Below are 24,870 nucleotides of genomic sequence, written 5' to 3' on the forward strand. Positions count from 1 at the left end.
GGCATGGATTCACATGCTCATGAATAAAAGAATACATAGCAGTACACACATGCACAACCACGGGAGGTGGCAAAGGCTCAACATTAAGCATTATATCCAAAACTCAACATTAAGCAATTCTTACCTCCTCACCAGGCTCACCTTAGGCGAACAGGTTGCGCAGCACTGCTTGGCCGACCCTGGACTCCTCCCTGGAATCCCGATCGACGCAGTAGAATTTCGTGAAGGTGTGCGTCGACCTCCACGTAGCAGCCCTGCAGATGTCCAGCAAGGGCACACCAGATAGGAACGCCATGGTAGCTGCGATCGCTCTGGTGGAATGGGCTCTCGGACGGCCAGGCAGCGGTCGGTTTGCCAACCGATGACAGTACATGATACAGCCGGAGAGCCATCTGGAAATGGAGGCCTTCGAGAGAGCCTTCCCCTCATTGACAGGTCCAAAGTTCACAAAAAGTTGTGACGTCTTCCGAAAACACTTCGTGCGGTCCACGTAGAACTTCAGCGCTCTAGCCACATCCAGCGAGTGCAAAGTCCTTTCAGCCGGCGACGAAGGCGACGGGAAGTAAACATGCAACACCAAGGGTTCGTTGAGGTGGAAGTCCGACGGCACCTTGGGCATGAAGGAGGGGTGCGTCCTGAGCACTACCCTCGTGTCGTGAAAAGTCAAGTACGGGGGCTTGCAGGAAAGGGCCTGGATATCTCCCACCCGTCGTGCGGAGGTGATGGCCACAAGAAATGCTGTTTTCCACGACAAGAACTTCAACGGAGCCGAGTGCAGAGGCTCGAACGGAGGTCCCATGAGCTTGGTCAGCACCACGTTGAGCTCCCACGCCGGGGCCGGAGCCTTCACCGGCGGGAACGATCTGAACAGTCCCTTCATGAATTCTTTCACCAGACGGTGAGACCACAAAGACGTCCGTCCCGTGGTTCTGGTGTATCGGGAGATCGCAGCAAGATGAATCTTGATGGACGCGTGCGCCAGTCCAGCCTTGGCCAGCGTCAGTAGGTACGGCAGTACTTGGGGAGCCGTAATCCGTAGAGGGTTAATCTTCTGTGCGTGGCACCAGACAGAGAACCTCTTCCATTTGTGTCCATAGCATTTAAGAGTTGAGGACGCCCTGGCCTTTGCAAGAACCTCTCTGCAGTCGGCCGGTATGTCGTAGCCTCCAAACTCTAACGCTGCAGGAGCCAGGCCTGCAAGTTCAGCGACTTCGGGTCGTGATGGAGGATGGCGCCTCCTTCCCTGGAGAGAAGATCCGCGACCACTGGCAGCTTGATTGACGGGGATGTGACAAGTCCAGAAGGTCCGGGAACCATATCTGCCTCGGCCACGCAGGTGCTACGAGGATCATCCTGCACCGTGACCTCTTGAGCTGGTTGATGAGCCGGATCAGCAACGGCAATGGAGGGAACGCGTATAGAAACAGGCCCTCCCAGGGGAACGAGAAAGTATCGCCCATGCTCCTCGGCCGGGGAAACCTGCTGGCGAACCTCCGGCACTTGGAGTTCGTCGCCGTCGCGAACAGATCGATCTTGGGTGTGCCCCACCGTCGGAAGAGGCGGTCCACTAGATCCTGTCGTAGTTCCCACTCGTGGCACGAGCGCAGCTCTCTGCTGAGCGAGTCGGCGATGGTGTTTTTTATTCCTGCCAGATGAAACGGCACCAGAAACATCCCTTGGGCGACGGCCCAATGCCACAGATCCTGCGCCTCCTTGGGCAGGGCTGGGGATCTGGTACCGCCCTGCTTCCTGATGTAGAACATGGTGGTGGTGTTGTCGGTGAAGATCCTCACCACCTTGCCCTTGAGGGACGGAAGAAAGGACCCGAGGGCCCAAAAGACTGCACGGAGCTCCAGGACGTTGATATGGAGGGACTTCTCCGTCGGAAGCCAAAGGCCTCTCGCGTGCAGATTTTCGGTGTGCGCTCCCCACCCTTCCAGGGAGGCATCCGTGGTCACTGTCTTCTGGTGGCCGGGGGTCTGGAAGTCCATGCCCGCCGTCAGATGCGCGCGGGTGCCCCACCACCGGATCGCTCGTCAGAAACTCTCGTCGAGTGTGATCCTCTCCTCGAAGCTGCCCGTCGTCTGGATCCAGCGCGCGTCCAGGAACTCCTGCAACGGGCGCATCCGGAGCCTGCACAGGCGGATGAGATAAATGCAAGAAGACATCATTCCGAGGAGGGACTTGATGGACCTCACCCTGGCCGCGCCCGCAACCAGCATCTCCTGCACCTTGCCCAAGATGGCCCTCGTCCTTTCCTCCGACGGAGAGGCCAGAAGCGACACTGTCGAGCTTCGCTCCCAGAAACAGTGCGTCTTGCGCGGGCACCAGGTGGGACTTGGCGTAGTTTATGGAGAATCCCAGGTCCGTGAGTAGTTGGACGGTCCTTGCCGTGTGCTCCACGGCGAGCTCCGTCTTCGCTCGGATGAGCCAGTCGTCCAGGTAGGGGTAGACGTGGATCCCCTCTAGGCGCAGCCGCGCCGCCACCGGTGCGAGGCACTTGGTGAACACCCTGGGTGCCGACCTCAATCCGAAGGGAAGGGCTCTGAACTGGTAGTGACACCCTTGGACCACGAATCTGTGAAACTTTCGGTGTCCCTTTAGGATGGGGACATGGAAGTAGGCATCCTCCAAATCCAACGACGACAGGAAATCACCCTCCTCCAGTTGACCAAGGACGTGTTGGAGGGTGACCATCCTGAACTTCTGTGCCTTGATGAATTTGTTCAGTCGTCGTAGGTCCAGGATGGGACGCCATCCTCCCGTCTTCTTCTTCACGAGGAAGTATCTTGAGTAAACTCCGGAGCCCCGAAGCCTCTTTGGGACGAGCTCGATGGCACCCTTCCTGTGCATCGCCCTTACCTCCAAGAGAAGTTGAGGGACGTGATGTTCCTTCCTGGCCACATGGGGGACGCGCGGGCACCTCTTTAGAAACTCGAGCGCGTGACCCTGAGCCAGGGCGTGCAGCACCCAACTGTCGGTGGAGATGGACTCCCACACGCTGACGAAGCTCGCCAGCCGGCCTCCCACCGGGGTGCTTCGGTGGGGGCCCGACCCCACGGCCGGTTCAGTCCTGCTTCGACGAGGCTTTGCCGCCTTGTCCTCCTTGGCGACGACAGCGGGGTCCGCCCGACTTGCCTCGTCCCCTTGTAGGCTTCCTGTGACGACGAACGGGCCGCTTGACGATAGGTGGAAAATCCGCCGCTGGAACCTTTGGAGGCACCCTGTTTGCCTCTGCCGCGCCGAAAGGGCGGCCGTCGTTGCTGGAGAACACCAAGAGCCCGGGCCGTCTCCGTGTCCGCCTTGATGGCTTGTAGGGAATCATCCACTGTTTTCCCCAAACAGGTTGCTCCCGTCGAACGGCATGTCCAAGACTCTGGCCTGCACGTCCTGACGGAAGTCAGTAGCCTTGAGCATCCACGCCACCTAAGGCACACGCCGTTGCCCAACTGGCGAAATCCAGTGTCCACGATGTCCGTCGCTATCGTAATGGCGTGGTCCGACGCCACTTCTCCTTCCTGCAAGATCTCTAGGGCCTCCGCCCACTTGTCGTCTGGTAGGAAGTCCAGCAGGGGGGCGAGTTTGTACCACAACTCTCTGTCGTAGCGGGCTACGATAGCCAAGGCGTTGGCAGCCTTAATCGTCATCGCTGCCGATGAGATGACTCTGCATCTTCTTTCCCTCGCCGGCCGGCGGGGAGGTTGACATAGAGGCTGCACCCCCCCCCCGCTTTCTTCCTGGCCGCCGCGGAGACGACCGAGTCCGGGGTCGGCTGTGCCCGAAGGCACCAGGGGGCCGCGTCCGGGACCCGGTACTTCTTCTCGTACCGATCCCTTCTAGCCAGCGTTGTGGATGGGTTCTTGAAGAGGGCGAGACCCTCATCCCAGATATCGTCCAGTAGAGGTACAGCGAGGACCGTCTTCCTCTTGGTCTCGCGCCGTTGATAAAGGAAACCTTCCTTCTTCTCTTCCGGGCAGAGCTGGAAAAGCTCGGATGCCCTGGCGATCATGGCGTGAAACGATCTAATCTCGTCGGGTGGGGAAGCCCGGGTGGGAGGTGACGACGGGAGATCCTCGTAAACCCCATCGTCAGTACCCGTCGCGGCCGTGTCAGTCCCCGTATCATCCCCACGTGTCGTGGACGGGGAGGAGGGCTGAGCAGGGCGCAAAGGTTGAAAAGGAGGTGGAGGATGAATCCTTCTTCTCTTAGGAGGAGGGCTCCCAGAAGGGCCTGGCTCTGGGTCCCCCATCGGGAGCGGTTCCTCCGTTGGTGGTAACGGCAGTCTCGTCCTTATCTCCGAGCATAAGGACTGTATAGCCAACAAAACGGCCGCCGAGTTGTCTTGCGGCACTGGTTGAGGGGGTTCCGACGGGCGATCAGGAGCCCCGTCGGCACCCTCGACGTTCTCGTCGTCTCCCACGTCGGGGTCCCTCCCGACAGGATGGTCTTCTTCCACGCCAGCGCCGTGGCCTAAGACTTCGATCAGCTCCTCCTCAGAGGTTGAGGCCGAGTCCACGACGACCTCCTTCCCCCCCTTTTTCTTCTCCGTCGGAGGTTTCACGGGGGTCCTGTCGATGGGCATGAAAGAGGACTCCCTCCGCGGTGGCAGGGAGATTCTGGGCCTCGAAGTCGCCACCACTGGTGTAGCCTCCACAGGCTGAGCCAGGGCCGCCGCGACTGTCTCGATAGAGGCCTTGGCCGGATGGATCAAGGCTTTCACCACCTTAGGTGCGCTCACCGCCTTCTCCTTGGGGGGGGTCACCACCTCGCTCCCCCTCCGATGGGGCCTTCGAGCACGACCGGGGTCTCTCCAGGAGCTTCGCCGGGTGCTCGGCCTTCCTCTTACCCGAGCCAGAGCGTTGGCTCGTGGTTGATGGTGCCGGGGAGGATGCGCCCTGCCTGGCGCCCGTAGAGCCCGACCGTTCGGCGCTCCCGGTGCCAGCGGACTCGCGGTGCTTGGCCTTCTGTTGGACCCCCGTCGCCGGGGCGCCCTCAAAGGTCTTAGAAGACCGCTCAGACTTCTTCTTCTCGCCTGACGGGCTCTTTCCTTCCAGCCAGTTGGCAAGACGCTGATGGCGGTCCTTCATGTTAGGCTCCGACATATTGCCACAAAACGCACAGTCCTTCTCCACGTGCGTTTCGTCTTCATGCAGGCAGTAAAGGCAAAGGGAGTGTTCGTCCTCCTTAAAGACATTCTGAAGCTGGCATCCAGGGCAGACCCTGAACAGCTTTCCGGGCGTCGAGCTTCCCTTCTCCTGGGCCATGCTCGAGAAGGGCCTGAGAAACTTCTGGAGTCCTCCAAAAGCGTGGCTCGACGAAATCTTCACCCTTGAGGGGCGTAGAAGAATCCGACACGGGTCCCCGTTGATCGGATAAAGAAACGGTGGAGCTTGAGGCTCTTTTGACCGAAAAAGAGAAAATTTCCTACGAAAAAGCGTGAAAAAAGCACTAACGCTCGAGAGCAATAGCACGAGGATCCCAACACTTGAACGTGCGGTAAAAATCTGAAGATGGCTGCCAGAGGCGGGGCTTAGGGAGAGGGCAGTCATTGGCTGTGGTCAGTATGACGCAGAGATCAGTGATTGGTTACTACTACGAAAGACAGATCAGAAACGAAACTGATACTGATTTTTCTTTACCGAGGATTCCCAGCCTGACGACGGGGAATATTCATGAGCATGTGAATCCATGCCAGACCCCATGCTGGAGAAATGCGATTAACCGTACATGAGGCCTTGCTGGCCGAAAGAAAGGAGAGCAACTCAAAGTCGCACTGAGACATTAATATCGCCTTCCTGAAGAGGAAGGAGTTCTACAGTGGCTTGTTGATGAGTGTAGCTTGAGTCGAGTCTCTGGGCGAATATCAGTACCCCTTAACCATGCATTTCTTAACTACAGCTTCTCCCGCCACCTGGCATCCTGCCTTCTCTGCTGAATCAGTCGCATTCTTGATCGGGGTGTTTGCTGAGAGCTGTCCTTCATGTACTATAGTTCAGGGCCTTTCCTGTAAAAGAGCTAGCCTATCCTTCGAAGTTGTGGCAATCTCTGTTGTAACAGACCATTAAAGGTGTGGGGTTTGATGCTTATTCTATAGGCAGCAGAGGTTGCCATTTTGTGACCAAGAATATATCGTTATGCTTTTCTTCTCTGGGGGTGTTCTGAAGACAAAGGTTGGGCAGATGAAAGAATCAGTAGTTGGACGGCCCTGAATATACCCAGGGTGAGTTAGCACAGGTTTGTAATTATTTCAGTGGGGATCCACCTTTTAACTGAAATGAAAAACGGAATATGAGAAGCAATTGGTTTGGGCTTCTCCAGGGTGTCTTCTATGAAGAAAGGTTCTTCCTCAGATTCCTGTGTTCTAATTATCCAAGTCTAGCGTTAGCCTGTTTTAGAAGGGCTGTCTCTTAACTAAGTAGCTTTCCAGGATGTGCATGTGGGTTTAGGAGTGTGTTTAACGACATTATTGGCATGCGTACTCAGTCTCTTCCAACTATGAGAGGTTTGTTTAGCCCCTGGTCCCAACTCAGTGCTTTGTTTCCGTGTTGGCATCTTGGCCTTTGTGGGGAAGGCATAGTATTGCAAGTATTGACACTGATGCAATGGATACAATTTGTAAAACCGTTATTGATAATGTTGGGGTTGGAGAAACTCCTATTCTGCCCTATAACGTAGATGGGAGTATTCGACCATCAAACGATAAATAAAACCGTCCTAATAGAGTCTGTCAAATCAAAATGGCCTATACTAACCAAAACCTAATGCCTGCCCCATCTCTTGTACAAAAAGTGTAAAAAGGAGAAAATGTACACAAAAGGAAAAGTCAGTGTTCAAATGATAATGTGGCTGAACCAGCTCTCCTCCTCACGTTAAGCCTCACGAGGTAAGGCGATCCTTGTAGGCAGCGTGACACTCTGGCTCATCTTTCAACACAGTACACAGTTAACAACCATGGATCAAGGCCCACCTGGCCATCCACGTTTTAAAGTTCCTTTATTTGGTTTTCAAAATAAAGTTTCAACCAAAACGTTTACAATGGTCCCCCTCTGCCGGGCTCAGACCGCTCACGATACAGTTCACACAAAGTTGCAAGCGGGTTCCCTTCCTCAAGTTTAATATATATCGGGTCTCCCTCAAATCAAGCTCAGACCACTTTTGGATGTCGAAGTCTTTCGAATGTGCGTGTCTTTCTTTATAGACCACTGCAGGACTGCTTCGATTCAACCCTCACTATTTACTTTCACTCTTGCTGTTTGTTCGCCCTTTAACTTCAAACAATGCATCTTTCACACAGACTTTCGAATGTGCTACTTCCTTTCACCGGACCACTGTCACTATCACTTATCTTGCTGCTGTATTTCACTTTAAAGTTCATTCACGGGTCTGTCTTTCGCGTTTCATCCACACGCATGCAGCCTTCGCTTGTGATATGATGTTGCTACTTCATTCACCTGAACACACACCGGTCTCTCAAGTCGTTTGCCAACTCACCGGCATTATGTGCTCTTTTCTTCTTTGGTGCTTTAAGATTTTCAAGTAAAGGTTAGTAGCACAGGCTTGACCTCGCCTCCACAACTCTGCCGTTCACCTTGGAGGGTCGCTGGCGTCCTTGAAACACAATGCAATCTTCACTTGTGGGATCTGGCTTTCTCCAGGCGTCTTTCACGGCCTGTTAGAGGCAACAACCTACAATAGGGAAGCCTTGGTGTTTTCGGCCTGCTACTCTTGTCCCTTGGTCTGTTGGTGTGCCTTTGTCTCAGAAGTTCTGCTCATTCTCGTTTTCCGCCTTGCTCAGAGTGGGTCTTTAGGTGTTGCCTTTTATTCGCGCGAGGAGAGCCAACTGGTATCAGGTGTATGCACTAAGGGTAAAGTCCCTGACTTTGCCTGACCCGATTAACAGGACATGTCCAGTACGATGCGAGAGAGTTAGTCTGGTTACTCTTAGTGACCCTCTTCCTCGGCTCAGTGTTTGTGCAAAAGGGGCTTTGGGGGAGTTGGGACTTCGGTAAATCCTAAAAGAATAGGATGGGTTAGATTAACAAGGGGGGAATAACGTGTCTCATTATCGGCTATCTCACCACACTCCCCAAAGACCACTCACCCAGGTGATCTTCCCGCACTGGTCCATCGCCAGGCCTGGATCCAAAGGCGATGGCCATGCCCTGGACACCTGAGAGTGAGATCCCCGGGGACTAACGGGTAAGATACCCTCTGGTTTCTCACACCTTTGAGCCAATGTAAAGTGTCTTAGTTTTAATGGTCTTTGATACTGTTGCAGTGTCATGGATACCAGAAGCGGATTTCCCTGGGCCAGCTATGCACAGGCCAACTGGAGCGGAGGACAGATTGCGAGGGTGTCTCTTGTGGTACCTTCAAGAGGCTATTAGGGATAGGACCCATCCCTTCTCCTGGTTGTTCAACTTAGATTAGCTCCTCAGAGTCGGATGTTTTTGTAAGAGATGCCCAGCAGATTTAGCTACAATCATTAAGGGCCTTGGGTTTCTTGCACACCAAACGCTCATCTTCAGCATGGTCCCTTGAAAAGTAATGAGTGCACATCTTACAGAGTGTCCTTTAAAGAAAACTTGTAAATACAGCTGAGGCAACACTTAAAAGGCGCATTCTCCATTAGGAATACTCAAACCGAGGCAGCCTAGAAATTGAAGTGTAATGGGAGGGGAAGGCATTCTCAACCCTGTAGAAGTCCAGCTCCCACCCCTGCATTCTTCCTACTTCAACGTAATGTGGCGGTTGAAGTCCATAAGAGCCTAGACTCATTGACTTGCAGTGCCAGCTGATATTGAGGAGAGTGCAAAGTCAAATTCGCATTTCCCATTGCCTCATGTGACAAACCGATGACGGAAAAGAAAACATTGGAGGACAGATGTCGATGCGTGAAGAATCATGGGTACCTCTACACATACGGTATGAATGTCCCCATCAACACTCTTACTTTAGAAGTAAACAACGCTCATTACTCTGGTACAATCACTAGATGGCAGCCGCAGCAGAGCATGGAAGTCCTAACATTTTCACAAGCCTAATAAATATATAATTCTGTCACTCAAGATTTATTTCGGTAAAGCATACCATAAAACCTTCAACAATATATATTTTATATATAATTCTGTATATTGTAAAATGTTTGACAAAGTATATGTTGAAGGGTTTTATTAAGAAAATTATGTAAACAACTAGTCAGGACAACTCCGTAAAACAAATAGTGAATGGGTAACCAAAATGTCAGAACTGGTGCTGCTTCGCCTCTGGGAGCGGGGTATCCTCATATTCCCCCCAAGGCTCCCTGGGATAAAGGGGCTCAGTGTCTCAAAGCTCCAAAAGAGATTCCCCAGTATCACAGTTTATGCAAAAGTTCCAAAACAAAGAGGCCCCTTGTATCAAAGTCAACAAAGTCTTAAGACCCAACAGAAGGTAATTTGGCCTGCTCCTGCAGTGAGAGTTCCAGGAGTCTCTGGGCCCCAAGTATCCATAGGAGCTCCCCAGACCATGGATCCCGGTTGTAATGTACAGTCGGGGGCCGGTCCTGTGGTGTAGGTATTTGGCATCCAGTATGCCCTGGATGGACCTAGTTCCGGGTGGTTTTGGTGAGCCCAGATGAAGACAAACTGAAGAACAGGGCCCTACTCTTTGACCCTCCCTTTTGAGAAGCCCCCCAAGTTCTTGATTCTGGACCCGATATACTGTATGTAATACTCTCTCACTCAGGTATTTGTGGCCCTTCCAGATATCTCTCGACACCTTCCATTTGTTTGCCCATCTGGGGCTTAAAGCTTCCTCTATTCCACCATCTGGGCTCCTCTTAATCCCAGTCTTGTGCTCTTAGACACTTCGCTCCTCTGAGCGAACCCCTCCGATCTATGCTCCATCACTTTCACTCCCAAGTGCTTCACCCTCCTCATGTCACTTCTTTGCTCCTTCAAGAACAACCCTTCTCTCTCCAATCTTGCCGACTCATCAACCTACTTGCCTCCTCCAAAAACCTCGACTTTGTTTAGCTCTGCAGATTTTACCCCTCATCTCAAACTCTTCCAGTATCAACTTCCCCATCTTCTTAACCTCTTCCACCTGCTCCCTGAACCCTGCAACTTCCTCCTTACACTCTAAAACATCCAAAACCCTCTTCTCCCACCTCTAAACTTCTCCTTAATCTTCTCAATCTCTTTTGACAAATCTCCCTCCTCCAGTAACTTCTCCCTCTCTAACTCGTCACTCTTCCTCCATCTTACCCAGTTTACCCAGTCTCCTCATCCAGCCTCGGTACTCCTTCCTCCTGCTCTCTTTTGCATCATCAACCATCCTCCTTCCTCCATCCTCCAACACCAACTGATGCGAGATGGAGTATAAATAGGGTCTTCATCCTGCCTTAATGCCTCTTTGGGAAAAGCGGACTTGTACAGACTTGCTATATGGAGCATGGACGTTGTAGTTCTTTGGGCCTGGATGGGTCTCAAAAGACTGCTGAACCGCAGCCTCAGGAATTATATCTCCCATGCTGAAGTTCCTAACTCCCAAGTTGGGTTGCTGGTGCAAGTGTTGCTGTGTAGTTCTTTGGCTTAGCGTACGTCCCCCTCTGAAGATTTCAGAGTGGTTTCTGCACCACTGTGTGGGTGCAGGCACTACCGGTTTCCTTCGACCCCTGATCCCTAAACAAAGCCCCCTCAATTGGCCCATTGTTTAAGGAAGTCAGTATAATGGTTGTAGGTAGCCCTACGGATAAGGTGCGTATCGGCCACTTTTACGCCCTAAAAATAGGCAACTCCTCCCAAAAAAACCAATTAGGGGTAATACTATTCCCAACAAAACGGGAAACAGACACAGAGCTTTATGCCCTTGATTTCACCTGCATAGCTCTATGGATATGTTTGGACGAGTAGTTTACTTAATACCACCGGAAGAGACCATTATAACTGCCTGATCGGAAGAAGCAAACATGCATCTTTTAATGTGCATAAATAACTAGGTGCAAAGACATTATTACAAAAACATTTTTGTTTTGTAGCTAAAACATTTTTACTCACTTATAAAACACTCTCACTGGGAATTGGACTTTACTCCCTAAAAATAATTTTTACTTTGATCTTAAAAAGAAAATTGGGAGTAAACACTCCCACTTCAAAATCTTATCTGGAACACTGGTTGTAGGTATATTATGACTGTGTTAAAGGGGCCATGTCCTATATTTGTACAAGGAGCGAGGTCCACGCCCCCAGGAACAGGAATTCCCCTAGGGTGGACACTAAAGTTGTTGCCTTAGGAGTAAGCATGGCCCGGGAGGTGGGTGGTTTGTGTTTCCTGCTTTAATTCAGGGAACTTTTTTTTAGTTCCCATGTGACTTGCCTCTGCTATGTGCTATTTGTTGTCTTGCAGCAGAGTGCTCCAGGGAATTTCCTGAACGCTTCTCCTGGGGTCCCCATACTGAAGCTTGTGGTTTCCCGAGCCCATAAATACACTGTGCTGTTGGCACCCAGTGCCAAGCATCAAAGTATCTCTCAACAGTGTTTATGCCAATACTGGAGCATTCCCTACATGTACACCATATCTGTGTACGTCTACTTGTTACCAAACGTCATCACACTACCCTAAGCTAACTCGCTCGCCCTCACAATCAATGTAAATGTGCATAGGTACTCTGTAAAAGAACTGTCTCCGCTATCTATAGCAATGCTCATGTATGACACTTCTACCAGGACCAAATACCAAATAAAGACAAAATACAAAATCCCCACCCATCACCTTGGGGGCACACCCTAAAGAGGGCTTGATGAACCCTTGTAGTGCACGTTACCTTACATACGGTCTTTGCGGACCCTTAACCATTGAGCAATGTTCACCTTGCCTCTCCTCGTTTTATACTGTGGTGGCCTCATCTAAACCCAGACAAAATCTCCACATGCTCCTTGGATGGAACTTTAATGCCAGCTCTATTTTGCATGGCCTTTTTGTCCCCTTAAGCAGCCTACTCCTCCAGACTGTATCTGGCCTCCACATCCCTGCTGGTTCTCATTTGGCATTTTATATAATGAGAGTTCCTAATTACATGTATTGACTTTCCCGTTGCCAATTTATATAGTTTGCTTGGTTTCTCCTGGTTTAACCAGTGTTCGCATAACAAAAAGGTATTCCCTACTCCGGCTCCCCTACAATATCCCCTTCCAATGCTTATTGCAACCTGGATCTCTGCCCTCATCTATTTGGTTAATTAGAAACGCAGAGATCCACCCTCCCCGGATATGAATTAGCCAGACTTGCATACACTTTTACTGACGAGCACTAGGATTATTTGACCCAACCTTGACAGGACTATTTTATCCTCACCAACTTACTCCTCTACATTCCATGGCAACAGGTCTGTGATTCTTTGTGATGCTTTGTACAGAAATTGGCACTGCAACTTCTATTGTTTTCATGCGTATATGCCCCATGTCTGGACCCACTCCCCTTTCTGTACATTTATTTTATAATCTAGGATTTTCTGAATAATATAATAATATCTTCTTAATATTATCCATCACTGTTCAGAACCCTGACCCCTCCCCGCTTCCCTGTCTGTGGCTGGTTAGCACTACAAAAACATTTAAAAATAACTGATCTTTTTTATGTACATTTAGTAATCTAAGCACTGGGATTGGATGGAAAACAACAAGTTACTTGCTAACCTGGTAACGTTCTTTCGATGGGATGTTCCTCCGACGTATTCCACATCTATGACAGGTAATCACCACAGCTGTGCTGCTTCGGTAAATTTTCGGCGTCTGCGTCGATACGCTCCCTCGAGGGCCTCCGTAGAGCCGACGTCACCGGATGTTATAAGTAGGACGCACAACGCCCGTAGCCTCAGTTGTAGTTTTTTTCCCCCAGAACATGTGGCACCAATCTTCTGCCAGTATGACTAAAGAAAGCCTTGCGGAAACGTAAGCTGTGATCGCATAAGAAATTCTGTAGAGGGGCAGGTCGGGAGGGTGCGATGTGGAGTACGTCGCAGGAACATCCCATCGAAAGAACGTTACCAGGTAAGAAAGGAACACGTTACTTACCTTTAACTGTTCTCCAGCATGGGTCTGGCATGAATTCACATGCTTAGGAATATTCCCCTTCAGGCTGGGAATCCTCGGTAAATAATAAATCAGTATCAGTTTAGTTTCTGATCTGTCTTTCTTATTAGTAACCAATCACTGGTCCCTGGGTCATACTGCCCCCAGCCAATGACTGTCCTCTCCCTAAGCCCCTCCCCTGGCAGCCATCCTCAGATTTGGTAGCACGTAAAGTGGCAGTAGGACCAAGTGAAGAGCCGCAGAGGGGAAGGAGGGAGGGTTCGCATGTGAATCCATGCCAGACCCATGCTGGAGAACAACAGTTACAGGTAAGTAACTTGTTCCTTCTCCAGCATGGGGTCTGGCATGGATTCACATGCTCATGAATATAAGAATACATAGCAGTACACACATGCAACCACGGGAGGTGGCAAGGCTCAACATTAAGCATCTCATACCTCCTCACCAGGCCCACCTTCAGGCGAACAGGTTGCGCTGCACTGCTTGGCCGACCCTGGACTCCTCCCTGGAATCCCGGTCGACGCAGTAGAATCTCGTGAAGGTGTGCGTCGACCTCCACGTAGCAGCCCTGCAGATGTCCAGCAGGGGCACACCAGATAGGAATACCGTGGTAGCAGCGATCGCTATGGTCAAATGGGCTCTCGGACGGCCGGGCAACTTCAGTTTGCCAACCGGTGACAGTGCATGATGCAGCCGGAGAGCCATCTGGAAATGGAAGCCTTCGAGAGGGCCTTCCCTTGGTTCACAGGTCCAGAGTTCACAAACAGCTGTGATGTCTTCCGAAAACTCTTTGTGCGGTCCACGTAGAACTTCAGCGCAGTAGCTACATCCAGCAAGTTCAAAGTCCTCTCGGCCGGCGACGAAGGGGATGGGAAGAAGACTGGTAACACCAAGGGCTCGTTGAGGTGGAAGTCCGATGGCACCTTGGGCATGAAGGAGGGGTGCGTCCTCAGTACAACCCTCGTCTCATGGAAAGTCAAGTACAGAGGCTTGCAGGAGAGGGCCTGGATCTCTCCCACTCGTCGTGCAGAGGTGATGGCCACAAGAAACGCCATCTTCCACGATAAGTACTTCAACTGGGCCAAATGCAGAGGATCGAATGGCGGCCCCATGAGGCTGCTCAGCACCATGTTGAGCCCCAACGGCGGGGCCAGAGCCTTCACCGGCGGGAATGAATGGAACAGTCTTTTCATAAACTCCTTCACCAGGCGATGGGACCACAGAGATGATCGCCCAGGAGTTCTGGTGTAGCGGGAAATCGCAGCTAGATGTATCTTGATGGAAGCATGAGCTAGCCCCGCCTTGGCCAGCGATAGCAGGTACGGCAGCACTCTTGGGGCTGTAATACATAGGGGGTCAATCTTCTGTGCGCGGCACCAGACAGATAACCTCTTCCATTTGTGCCCGTAGCACTTAAAGAGTTGAGGACGTCCTGGCCTTTGCAAGCATCTCCTTGCAGTCCGCCGGGATATCGTACCCTCCAAACTCTAGTGCTGCAGGAGCCAGGCCTGCAAGTTCAGCGACCCCGGGTCGTGATAGAGGATGGCGCCTCCTTCTCTGGAGAGAAGATCCGCGTCCGTCGACTATTTGACTGGGGGAGAGGGGGACGCTGACAAGTCCAGAAGGTAAGGGAACCAGATCTGCCTCGGCCACGCCAGTGCGACGAGAATCATCCTGCACCGGGACATCTTGAGTTGGTTGATGAGTTGCAGCAACAACGACAATGGGGGAGAACGCATACAGGAACAGGCCGTCCCAGAGGAACGAGAAAGCATTGCCCATGTTCCTCGGCTGGGGAAATCTGCTGGTGAACCTCTGGCACTGGGAGTTAGTGGCTGTCGCGAACAGGTCGATCTGGGGTGTGCCCCATCGTTGGAAGAGTCGATCCGCTTGATCCTGACGCAGCTCCCACTCGTGGCACGAGCGCAGCTCCCTGCTGAGTGAGTCGGCGATGGTGTTCTTTATTCCTGCCAGATGGAAGGGTGCCACAGATCCTGGACCTCCTTGGATAGTGCTGGAGATCTGGTGCCTCCCTGCTTCCGGATGTAGAACATTGTGGTGGTGTTGTCGGTGAAGACCCTCACCACCTTGCCCTTGAGAGACGGAAAGAACGACCTGAGGGCCCAGAACACGGCTCGGAGCTTCAGGATGTTGATGTGGAGTGACCTCTCCTCTGGGAGCCAAAGGACTCTTGCGTGGAGATCTCCGGTGTGCGCTCCCCATCCCTCCAGGGAGGTGTCCGTCGTCACCGTCTCCTGATGTGCCGGAGTCTGAAAGTCTGTGCCCGCCGCGAGATGCGCGCGGTTGCCCCACCACCGAATCGCTTGGCGGAAGGCCACGTTGAGCAGGATCCAGTCTTCGAAGCTGCCCGCCGCTTGTACCCAACGGGCGTCGAAGAACTGTTCTAGAGGACACATCTGCAGCCTGCACAGGCGCACCAGGTAGATGCATGAGGACATCATGCCAAGCAGGGACTTGATGGATCTCACCCCGGCCATGTCCGTGGCCAGCTGGCGCTGCACCTTGCCCAGGAGAAGCCAATCGCACCACTGTGTCGAGCTTGGCTTCCAGAAACACTCCGCCCTGCGACGGAACCAGGCAGGATTTCGAGTAGTTGATGGAGAATTCCAGATCCGTGAGCAGTTGGACGGTCTTTGCTGTGTGTTCGACTGCGAGTTCTCTTGTCCTTGCACGGATGAGCCAATCGTCCAGGTAGGGGTAAACGTGGATCCCCCGCAGGCGCAGCCACTGGTGCTAGGCACTTGGTGAATACCCTGGGCGCCGACACCAAACCGAATGGAAGAGCCTTGAACTGGTAATGCTGTCCATGGGCCACAAATCGGAGAAACTTTCGGTGTCCTTTTAGAATGGGGATGTGAAAGTAAGCATCCTCCAAATCCAACGACGACAGGAAGTCGCCCTCCTCCAGCTGTCCCAGCACGTGCTAGAGGGTGACCATCCGGAACTTTTGGGCCTTGATGTACTTGTTTAACAGACGCAGGTCCAGGATGCTTCGCCAACAGCCGGTCTTCTTTCTGACGAGGAAGTATCGCGAGTACACTCCAGAGCCCCGGAGCCTCTTTGGGACAAGCTCGATGGCTCCTTTCTTCAGCATCGCCCTTACTTCCAACAGCAGTTGAGGGATTTGGTTCTCCTTCCTGGCCACGGGAGGAATGCAGGGGCACTTCTTTAGAAATTCGAGAGTGTGCCCTTGGGCCAGAGCATCCAGCACCCAACGGTCAGTGGAGATGGACTCCCACAAGCTGACGAACTTCAACAGCCGGCCTCCCACCGGGGGGGCTCATGTGGGGGCCCGACGCTACGGCCGGTTCAGTCCTGCTTGCCAGCGGACTTGCCGCCTTGACCTCCTTGGCGACGACAAGATCCTCCCGACTTGCCTCGTCCTCTATAGGCCTCTTGCGACGAGGAGCGAGCCGCCTGGCCGTATGTCGAGGAGCCACCGCCGAATCCTTTGGAGGCACCGTGCTTGCCTCCGGAGTTCCGAAAAGGGCGGCCGTCATTGCTGCAAAACTCCCAAGGCCCAAGTCGTCTCCATGTCGGTCTTGATGGCCTGCAGAGATTCGTCTACTGTCTTCCCAAAGAGGTTGTTCCCGTCGAAGGGCATGTCCAAAACTTTGGTTTGTACGTCCTGACGGAAATCAGTCGCTTTGCGCCACCCCCGTCGCCGGAGGGAAACACTGTTGCCCAACTGGCGGAAACCGGTGTCAGCAATGTCTGGGGCCACCATTAAGGCATGGTCCGACGCCACCTCACCTTCCTGTAAGATCTCCAGGGCCTCAGCCTTCTTGTCGTCCGGGAGGAAGTCCAGCAGGGGAGCGATCTTAAACCACAACTCCCCTGTCGTAGCAGGCCACAATTGCTAGGGCTTTGGCCACCTTAATTGTCGTTGCCGCCACCGAGATGACTCATCGTCCCATGGCATCCAGTTTCTTTCCCTCACCATCCGGTGGGGAGGTCGAAGTTGAAGCTATCGCCCCCGCCGCTTTCTTCTTGGCTGCCGCCGAGACGACCGAATCCGGGGTCGGATGCGCCCTAAGGCACAAAGGGGCGGAATCCGGGACCCGGTACTTCTCCTACCGGTCCCTCTTGGCGGGCATCGTGGACGGGTTCTTCAGGAGAGACAGCCCTTCGTCCCAGATGTCGTCAAGTAACGGGACCGAGAGGACCGTCTTCCTCTTGGCCTCACGCCGTTGAGAAAGGAAGCCTTCCTTCTTCCGTTCTTCGGGGCAGAGCAGGAAAAGCTCAGATGCCCTGGCAATCGTAGCGTGGAAAGAGCCAATTTCGTCAGGCGGGGAGGCCCGAGGGGGTGGTGATGGCAGGCCCATTCCGTCGTCACCACTGTCGTCATCCGTCCCCGTCGTGGCCGTATCCGTTCCCGTTTCTTCCCTAGGATCAGGGGAAGGCGAAGGCTGAGAGGGCCACGAAGGCTGAGGGCGGGGGTGGATGAACTCTCCTCCGCTTGCCTGGAGGGCTTCCCGACGGCCCCGGTTCTGCTGGGTCGTCCGTCGGGGGTAAGGGTAACCTCGTCCTTATCTCCGTACATAAAGCTTGGATTGCCATCAAGATGGCCCCCGAGTTGTCCTGAGTCTCGGGCACCGGCTGCGACGGGCGCGACGGTTGGGGGGTGGAGTCCTCCTCGACCACAGGCTTGTCGGCGCCACAGTTGCTCTCTTCGTCCTACTCGTCGGGATTCCTCCCGTGGGAACAGACCTCCTCGAACCTCTTGCTGAGGACCTTCACGACTCCAACCAGCTCCTCTTCAGAGGCTGAATCCGTGTCTGTGATGGCCACCGCCCCCCCTCTTTTTCCACTGGGGTTCTCACGGGGGTCTTATCGATGGGCTGAAAAGAGGATTCCCTCCGCGGTGGCAGGGAAACTCTGGGCCCCGAGGTCGCCTCCACAGGCTTCGCCAGGGCCGCCACGACTCCCTCGATAGAGGCCTTAGCTGGGTGAATCAAGGCCTTCACCACCTTGGGCGCGCTTGAGGCCTTCACCTTGGGGGAGGGGGGCGGCACCTCGCTCCCCCTCGGCTGACTCCTTCGAGATCGACCAGGACTTCTCCAGAAGCTTACCCGGGTTCTCGGATTTTCTCTTCCCCGAGCCAGAGCGTTGGCTCTTGGTTGATGGCGTCGGTGAAAGTGCACCCTGCTTGGCAGCCGAGGAGCCCGAACCTTCGGCGCTTCCGGTGCCCACATATTCGCGGTGCTTTGCCTTCCGCTGGGCCCCCGTCGCCAGGGCGCCCTCACAGGACTTAGAAGACCGCTCGGACTTCTTCTCACCTGCTGGGCCCTTCTCCAGCCCGCTGGCGAGGCGGATCCGACGATCCCTCATAGTCCGTTCGGACAAGTTCTTGCAAAACGCACAGTCATTCTCCACGTGCGTTTTGTCTTCGTGAAGACATCTCGAATGCTCATCCTCCTTGAAAACATTCTGTAATAAGCATCCAGGGCAGTTCTTGAACAGCTTGGATCCGGGCGTCAAGCGTCCCTTGTCCTGGGCCATGCCCAGGAGGTAGGCCTCAGATCTTCTGGAATCCTCCAAGAAGCGAAACTCGACGAAACTTCGCCCTTGAGGGGCATAGAAAATTACGAAACAGGTCCCTGTTGATCGGAAGTAGAAACGGTGGAGCTTGAGGCTCGATTGACCGAAAAAAAGAGATAAAACTCTTTGAAAAAACGCAAAACGCAGTAAAAGCTCGAGAGCTATAGCATGAGGATTCCCAACACTTGAACGTGCGGTAAAAATCTGAGGGTGGCTGCCAGGCGAGGGGCTTAGGCAGAGGGCAGTCACTGGCTGGGCGCAGTATGACCCAGAGACCAGTGATTGGTTACTACTAAGAAAGACAGATCAGAAACAAAACTGATTTTTCTTTACCGAGGATTCCCAGCCTGACGACAGGGAATATTCATGAGCATGTGAATCCATGCCAGACCGCATGCTGGAGAAGTAACTTGTTCTTCGAAGGGATTGTGCCCTCAAGACTTATTCCACATCTATGACAGACTCCCAAAGAAGTACCAACGTATGGAGGTGGGAAAAGAGTTTAGAATTTTAGAATGCCTAATTAAATTGCAGAATAGTGGACCGGCTTGCCAAAGGCCAAATCTTGCCCATAGATAGAATCCAGGGAGTAGTGTTTTACAAAGGTATGGACAGAGGCCCATGTGGCTGCTTCACAAATGTTACGAATGGGAACCCCCCTCTGCAGAGCAGTAGAGGCAGCCACACCCCTAGTAGAATGGGCCCGTAAGCCTACCGGAGAGTCCATACCCGCCAAACGGCAACATTCAGAAATTGTCAAGATAATCCATCTAGACAAAGTCTGCTTAGTAACAGCTTGTCCTAAACACCTTCCAGCGTATCCTACAAAGAGTTGATCGTCCACTCTGACCCAGGAAATGCGCGAGATGTAGAAACTTAAAGCTCTCCTAGGATCCAACCTATGGAGCCTCTCCTCTTCCTTACCAGAATGCGGAGGAGGATAGAACGCCGGAAGAATGACCTTCTGGCTTAAATGAAATTCCGACACAACTTTCGGAAGAAAAGAAGGACGAACCCTAAGGACAACCCTGTCCTTATGGAACACCATGAAAGGTGGCTTAGCGGATAGTGCCTGCAAATAAATCACTCAGAGCGGAAGTAACCGCAACTAAAAATACAGTTTCCAAGGTCAACTCTCAAAGGACAAGAATGTAAGGGCTCAAACAGAGCTCCCATCAGGAACTTCAACACTAAGTTCAAATCCCAACCAGGCACCTGGAAAGGTGAATGTGGGAACACATTAGTGAGCCCTTTAAAAAAGTGGAGAAATCAAAAGAATCTTAAAATAACACTCTTCAGGCAAGCGCTTAAATATGGACAGTGACGCCAGGTAACCCTTAATGGTACCCACTTGCAGGCCCTTGTGGGCCAACGAAAGCAAAAAAGACAGAACCACAGGAATGTCACATGAAAAAGGATCCATATTCTTAACCCTGCACCAGTCGCAGAACTTTCTCCAACGGTACAGGGACTTTGTTGCTGGCCTTCTGGCCGAGAGCAACACCTCCATCACTTCTTCAGGGAGGTCCCAATCCTTGTATCTCAACCTTTCAGAAACCAAGCATGAAGGTTGAGAGACTTGACCGCTGGATGGAGAACCCAACCCCCCTCCCGTGAGAGCCTCGATGGGGAAGACGGCGTCGGGGGCAGATGGACATGTCGAGAAGGTCCGGGAACCACACTCTCCTGGCCCTTGCCGGAGCAATGAGGATCATTCAGTGTTAGGCAGAATCCTGTGCAGTTCCCTTGGGGAACACTGCAAGAAGATTAAGACTACAGGAGTAAGCAGTAAACCCAATTGGTAGCAGTCTGCACCACCCAGATTTACTTGGTAGCTGTGGCTGAGCAGTCAGACTTCTCTCAAGAAGAGTAGGGCAGTATACAGAGGATACACCATAGGGCTAAAAACACAGAGCAAGCAAACACTGACCAGAGCTTGGTATCAAAAGTATATAATTATTTATTTAACACACACTTAAGGAAATACACTAGCACTATAAATCAAAGCAAGTTCAAACACAATCAGAAAAGTATACACACCTCCCTTAAGAATTATTAGACAAGTCTAGGTCAAAACACCACTATTTGTAAAAACGGATGTGAGCACGTAACTTAGATGGCACTCCAATAATTAAGTTAAAGGGAGAGAAAAAGGCAGGTCATGAAAATAAAACGGTTGCCAACAATTTTTTAAGACCAAAACAAGTTAGTGAAGGCAGAGTCTACCGTAGAGCCAAAGTTCATAGGCCAGGCCCACTTTAAATGGAGCAAGGTGAAATTTGCCCAAGATCACAGTTTAGAAATGCATTCACGTCTTTGTAAAAATGTTCAAGAGAGGTTTGGTTGATTCAGAAGGTAAAGCTAGAAGGTCTGGGGGCCAGCCCAGTTGGAAAGCCAAGGATTTAAGGGTCACTTTAGCAAAATGTAGAAAGGGAGGCCAGGTGGAACACAGTACCTTTAAAGATGAGGAACCTCCAGCGGTGGCAGTTGTTCCCGGCAGCGGGTGCAGTTTGTGGTTTAGACCAGGGGAAGAGAATATCTCGAGGAGGAAACTTGGAGTCGTTGCACTGCCCAGGGAAGAGACCAGCCGCGGAGTTTGCTTGGTTAAAAAGTGCGTTCCTTTTATTCGCAGTCACAGTGGTGAAGCTTGGCTATCCGGCCGCCGGGGTGCTTGGCACGGGCGATTCGACCAAGAGACGTCCTGGAAGGCGAAAATGGCGAACAAGTTGATCCCACCACCTCAGAGGAAGAAGACTCTTTCGGCAGAAGATCTTCTCTTGTCGTCGGGAAAGTGGCGAGGTTGTTGCAGCAGGGCTCCACCAGTGGGGTCATTGTTGCAGATGGCTCAGCTTCTCCCCACTTCGGATTTTTTAGGTCCTGTGGCGACTTCTGAAGTTCCAGTCCCAAAAGCCCTGCTTTTATGCAGAAAAACCCCCATTGAACAGACTAGCTGTCACTCATACATGCTAAGAGGTAAGCCGGGCGGCTCACCACTGGGCCAATCAGAACAGAGTGCGACTTGATTTGCTAAGGCAACGCAGTCCAGGGTGCCAATTCCCCCACCCACACATCCTGTGGAACCCAGAGTGGCACCAGTTGGAGGGCTTATGTGGAGAAGACTGCCAAAAAGTGGAACAAGGGGCCCGACCTTGGTTGGAGTTACAGAGACGGACACAAACGCCATTTTAGAAGAGTTCTGGCGAAAAGACCCAACCAGTGATTTTATATTAAATAAATAAACCGGCGGTATCTTTAACATTGCACCAAAAAGTGGTGCGTTTAAAATCAATGGGAAAATCCCATAGGAAATATTCCGGTGGAATATTTTGCGTGGTAACCACTGCCACCAGCCAGAAACTCGACAAGGAGGGACTGGACAGTGCCCCCTTGGAAACAGACCCAGGGGCAATCTAATTAACCCCTTCCAGTACTTCCACAATAGGATGGTTTGTACTGGTTCTGTTCACAATTTTGGACTAGTAAAGTCAATGGTGACTTTACATGCCCTGGGAGACAGTAGTCCGTCCCAGGGTATGGCGTCTATGTTTGGGGGTCACTATGACACCCCTGTGTTACTGCACTGAGGGTGCTGTGTAACACATACACTAAAACAGATGATAACCTGTGGAGTAAAAAGACCCCATAGCCCATAAGCACACAATAAATCAAAGACATACCTCAAATCATGCCTAAGAGTGGGAGGAAGAGAGTCTCACTCTTAGTAGGAGAAAAAAACAAACCCCAAAAATCCAGCAAAGCTGCTGGGGGGACTCACTAGGTTTGTGAAATTAGCCTTATAAGAGAATTGTCCCTAACATTCGGGAACCGAACCTCCGCAACACTTGCGGGTTGACGGGGACTGGAGGAAACGCGTACAGCAGTGGGAAGGACCAGTCCACTACGAACGCGTCCCCCAAGGCTCCTCTTAGAGGAAATTCCCACTAGCAGAATCTTTAGCACTTTCGGTTGACACTGGTGGCAAAGAGATCCACTTGCGGGGTCCCCCAAAGGGCGAAGATCTCCAAGAAAACTTCCTGAGCCAGCTCCCACTCGTGAGAGACCGTGCTCTGCCTGCTCAGAGCGTCCGGCGCCTCGTTTTCATCTCCGGCCAGATGAACTGCCGAGATAGAAATTTCCTGCTGGATGGCCCAGAACCAGAGCTGCATCACCTCTCTGCACAGAGGGAGAGACCCTGCCACCCCTTTTTGTTGAGGTAGTGCATGGCCACTGTATTGTCCGTCAGAATCAGGACATTCTTCCCCCGCACAGATGGCAGAAAAGCCTTCAGGGCTAGCCTGATGGCCCTCAGCTCCAACAGATTGATATGGAGTCTGGACTCCGAGAGACCAACAACCGTGGACTGTCAACTCGTTGGCATGAGCTCCCCATCCCGTGAGGGATGCATCCGTCACGATCGTCACCTCCGGCCAGGGTAGCCAAAATGGAGCCCCCTTCAACAGATTGCCTTAGACGGCCCACCACAGAAGATCCTGGGCGACCAAGGGCGGCACCTGAACGGGATCCGACATCCTGCCGGAGGACTGTGACCACTGCATCTTGAGAGCCCACTGCAGAGATCTCATCCGCAACCTGGCCTCTGGCAACAGGAGAATGCAGGATGCCATGAGGCCGACCAACCTCAAGAACTCGAATGCCGGGAGAATCTGGGCATGTTGAAATTTGTGCACCATCTGCAGAATGTGAGGAGCCCTCACCTGGGGAGGCGAACACTGCCCCAGGGATGTCGCGAGTACTGCTCCGATATACCGGAGCCGCTGGGTAGGTGTCAAGTGGGACTTCTTTAAGTTGAGGGAGAGGCCCAGCCTGTGAAGGGAGTGGCAGGGGACTGACAGATGATCCAGGAATTGCTCGGGAGAGCGCGCCCTGATCAACCAATCATCCAGGTAGGGGTAGACGTGAATCCCCCTTTCCTGAGATACGCTGCCACCACCACCATGAGCTTGGTGAAGACCCTCAGGGTGGAGGTCAATCCGAATTGCAGGACCCGAAACTGAAAGTGCGAGTAGCCAACCGCGAACCTCAGGTACTTCTTGTGCTTGGGATGAATCGGCACATGAAAGTAAGCCTCCTTGAGGTCGAGAGACACCAACCAGTCCTGAAATTGAAGGGCCTGGAAGACTTGAGAGAGAGTAACAATCTTGAACTTGTCCTTCCTGAGGAGCTTGTTCATACCACGCAAGTCCATGATGGGTCTCAATCCCCTGTCCTTTTTCGGGATCAAAAAATGTGGGGAATACCATCCCTTGTTCCTCTCCGCTACAGGCACCAGTTCTATGGCGCCTTTCTCCAGCAGGGCTTTGATTTCCTGCGCAAGGAGCAGATCCGGACTCTTTAAAGAGAGTTTCCCCCGGTAGATTGTTGTGAGGCCTCTGCCGGAAAGGAAGACAGTAGCCGTGGGCTATGATCTCCAGAACGCACACATCTGAAGTAATGGCACGCCATTCTAAAAGATGCTGCGCCAGCCTTCCCCCCCAACCGGCGAACCATGGGGCATGGCCTCATGACTGAGCTGAAGCGGCTGCGGCAGTGCCTGAGGGCAAGGAGGCAACTGCCAGAGTGGCTTTGGCACCTCGAGTACCTCGTTTTCCACCTCTGGTACTCCTACTTTGGCCCCTTTGACTAGCAGCTCCCCTCGATCTACCAAAGGTCGAGTAGTATCGAAAGGAACCTCCCCTCCATTGCTGTCCCCTAGGACGAAAAGGCGGAGGTTGGCCAACTGCAGCGCTCAACGAATTCGCTGCTGCTTTGGAGGTCTGCAACCTCTCAAGGCTCTCGTCAGCCTTGCTGCCACAAAGATGTTCACCATCAAAGGGCATGTTGAAAAGCCTGGCTTGTACATCAGGCGCAAACCCCGACTTCCGCAACCACGCAAATCTGCGCATCACGGTGCTCGCCGCCATGGACCGGCTGACACAGTCTGCCACGTCCAGACCCGACTGAACGGATTCACACATGGCCTCCTTGCCATCTTGTACAAGGGCAAGAAAGCCATCCCGTTCCTCCCCTTCGAGAATATGTTCAGCCGCCAAAGAAACAATTCCACAGAGTGTGAGTGAAACGTGCTAAGGCACACACGGAGTTGGCTGCTTTCAAAGCCATACCCCCTTAAGAAAATACTTTCTTTTTTTAAAAATGTTTTATTGGTTTTTACAAACCTGTAAAATATGTACAACATAAACACCCACATGTTAGCATATGTCATATCACAAACTCC

The 24,870-nt window shown here is 52.5% G+C and overlaps 1 protein-coding gene across 2 annotated transcripts in view; it reads right to left on the reverse strand.

The window, feature by feature from the left end:
- Window positions 1-24,870, reverse strand: part of ZSWIM8 (zinc finger SWIM-type containing 8) — a 3,132,642-nt gene that overhangs the window by 2,759,701 nt on the left and 348,071 nt on the right. The gene's annotated exons all lie outside the window — the stretch shown is intronic.

Source organism: Ambystoma mexicanum, chromosome 8 (genome assembly GCF_040938575.1).
Source record: "Ambystoma mexicanum isolate Mex_15411 chromosome 8, UKY_AmexF1_1, whole genome shotgun sequence".
Classification (NCBI taxonomy): Eukaryota; Metazoa; Chordata; class Amphibia; order Caudata; family Ambystomatidae; genus Ambystoma; species Ambystoma mexicanum.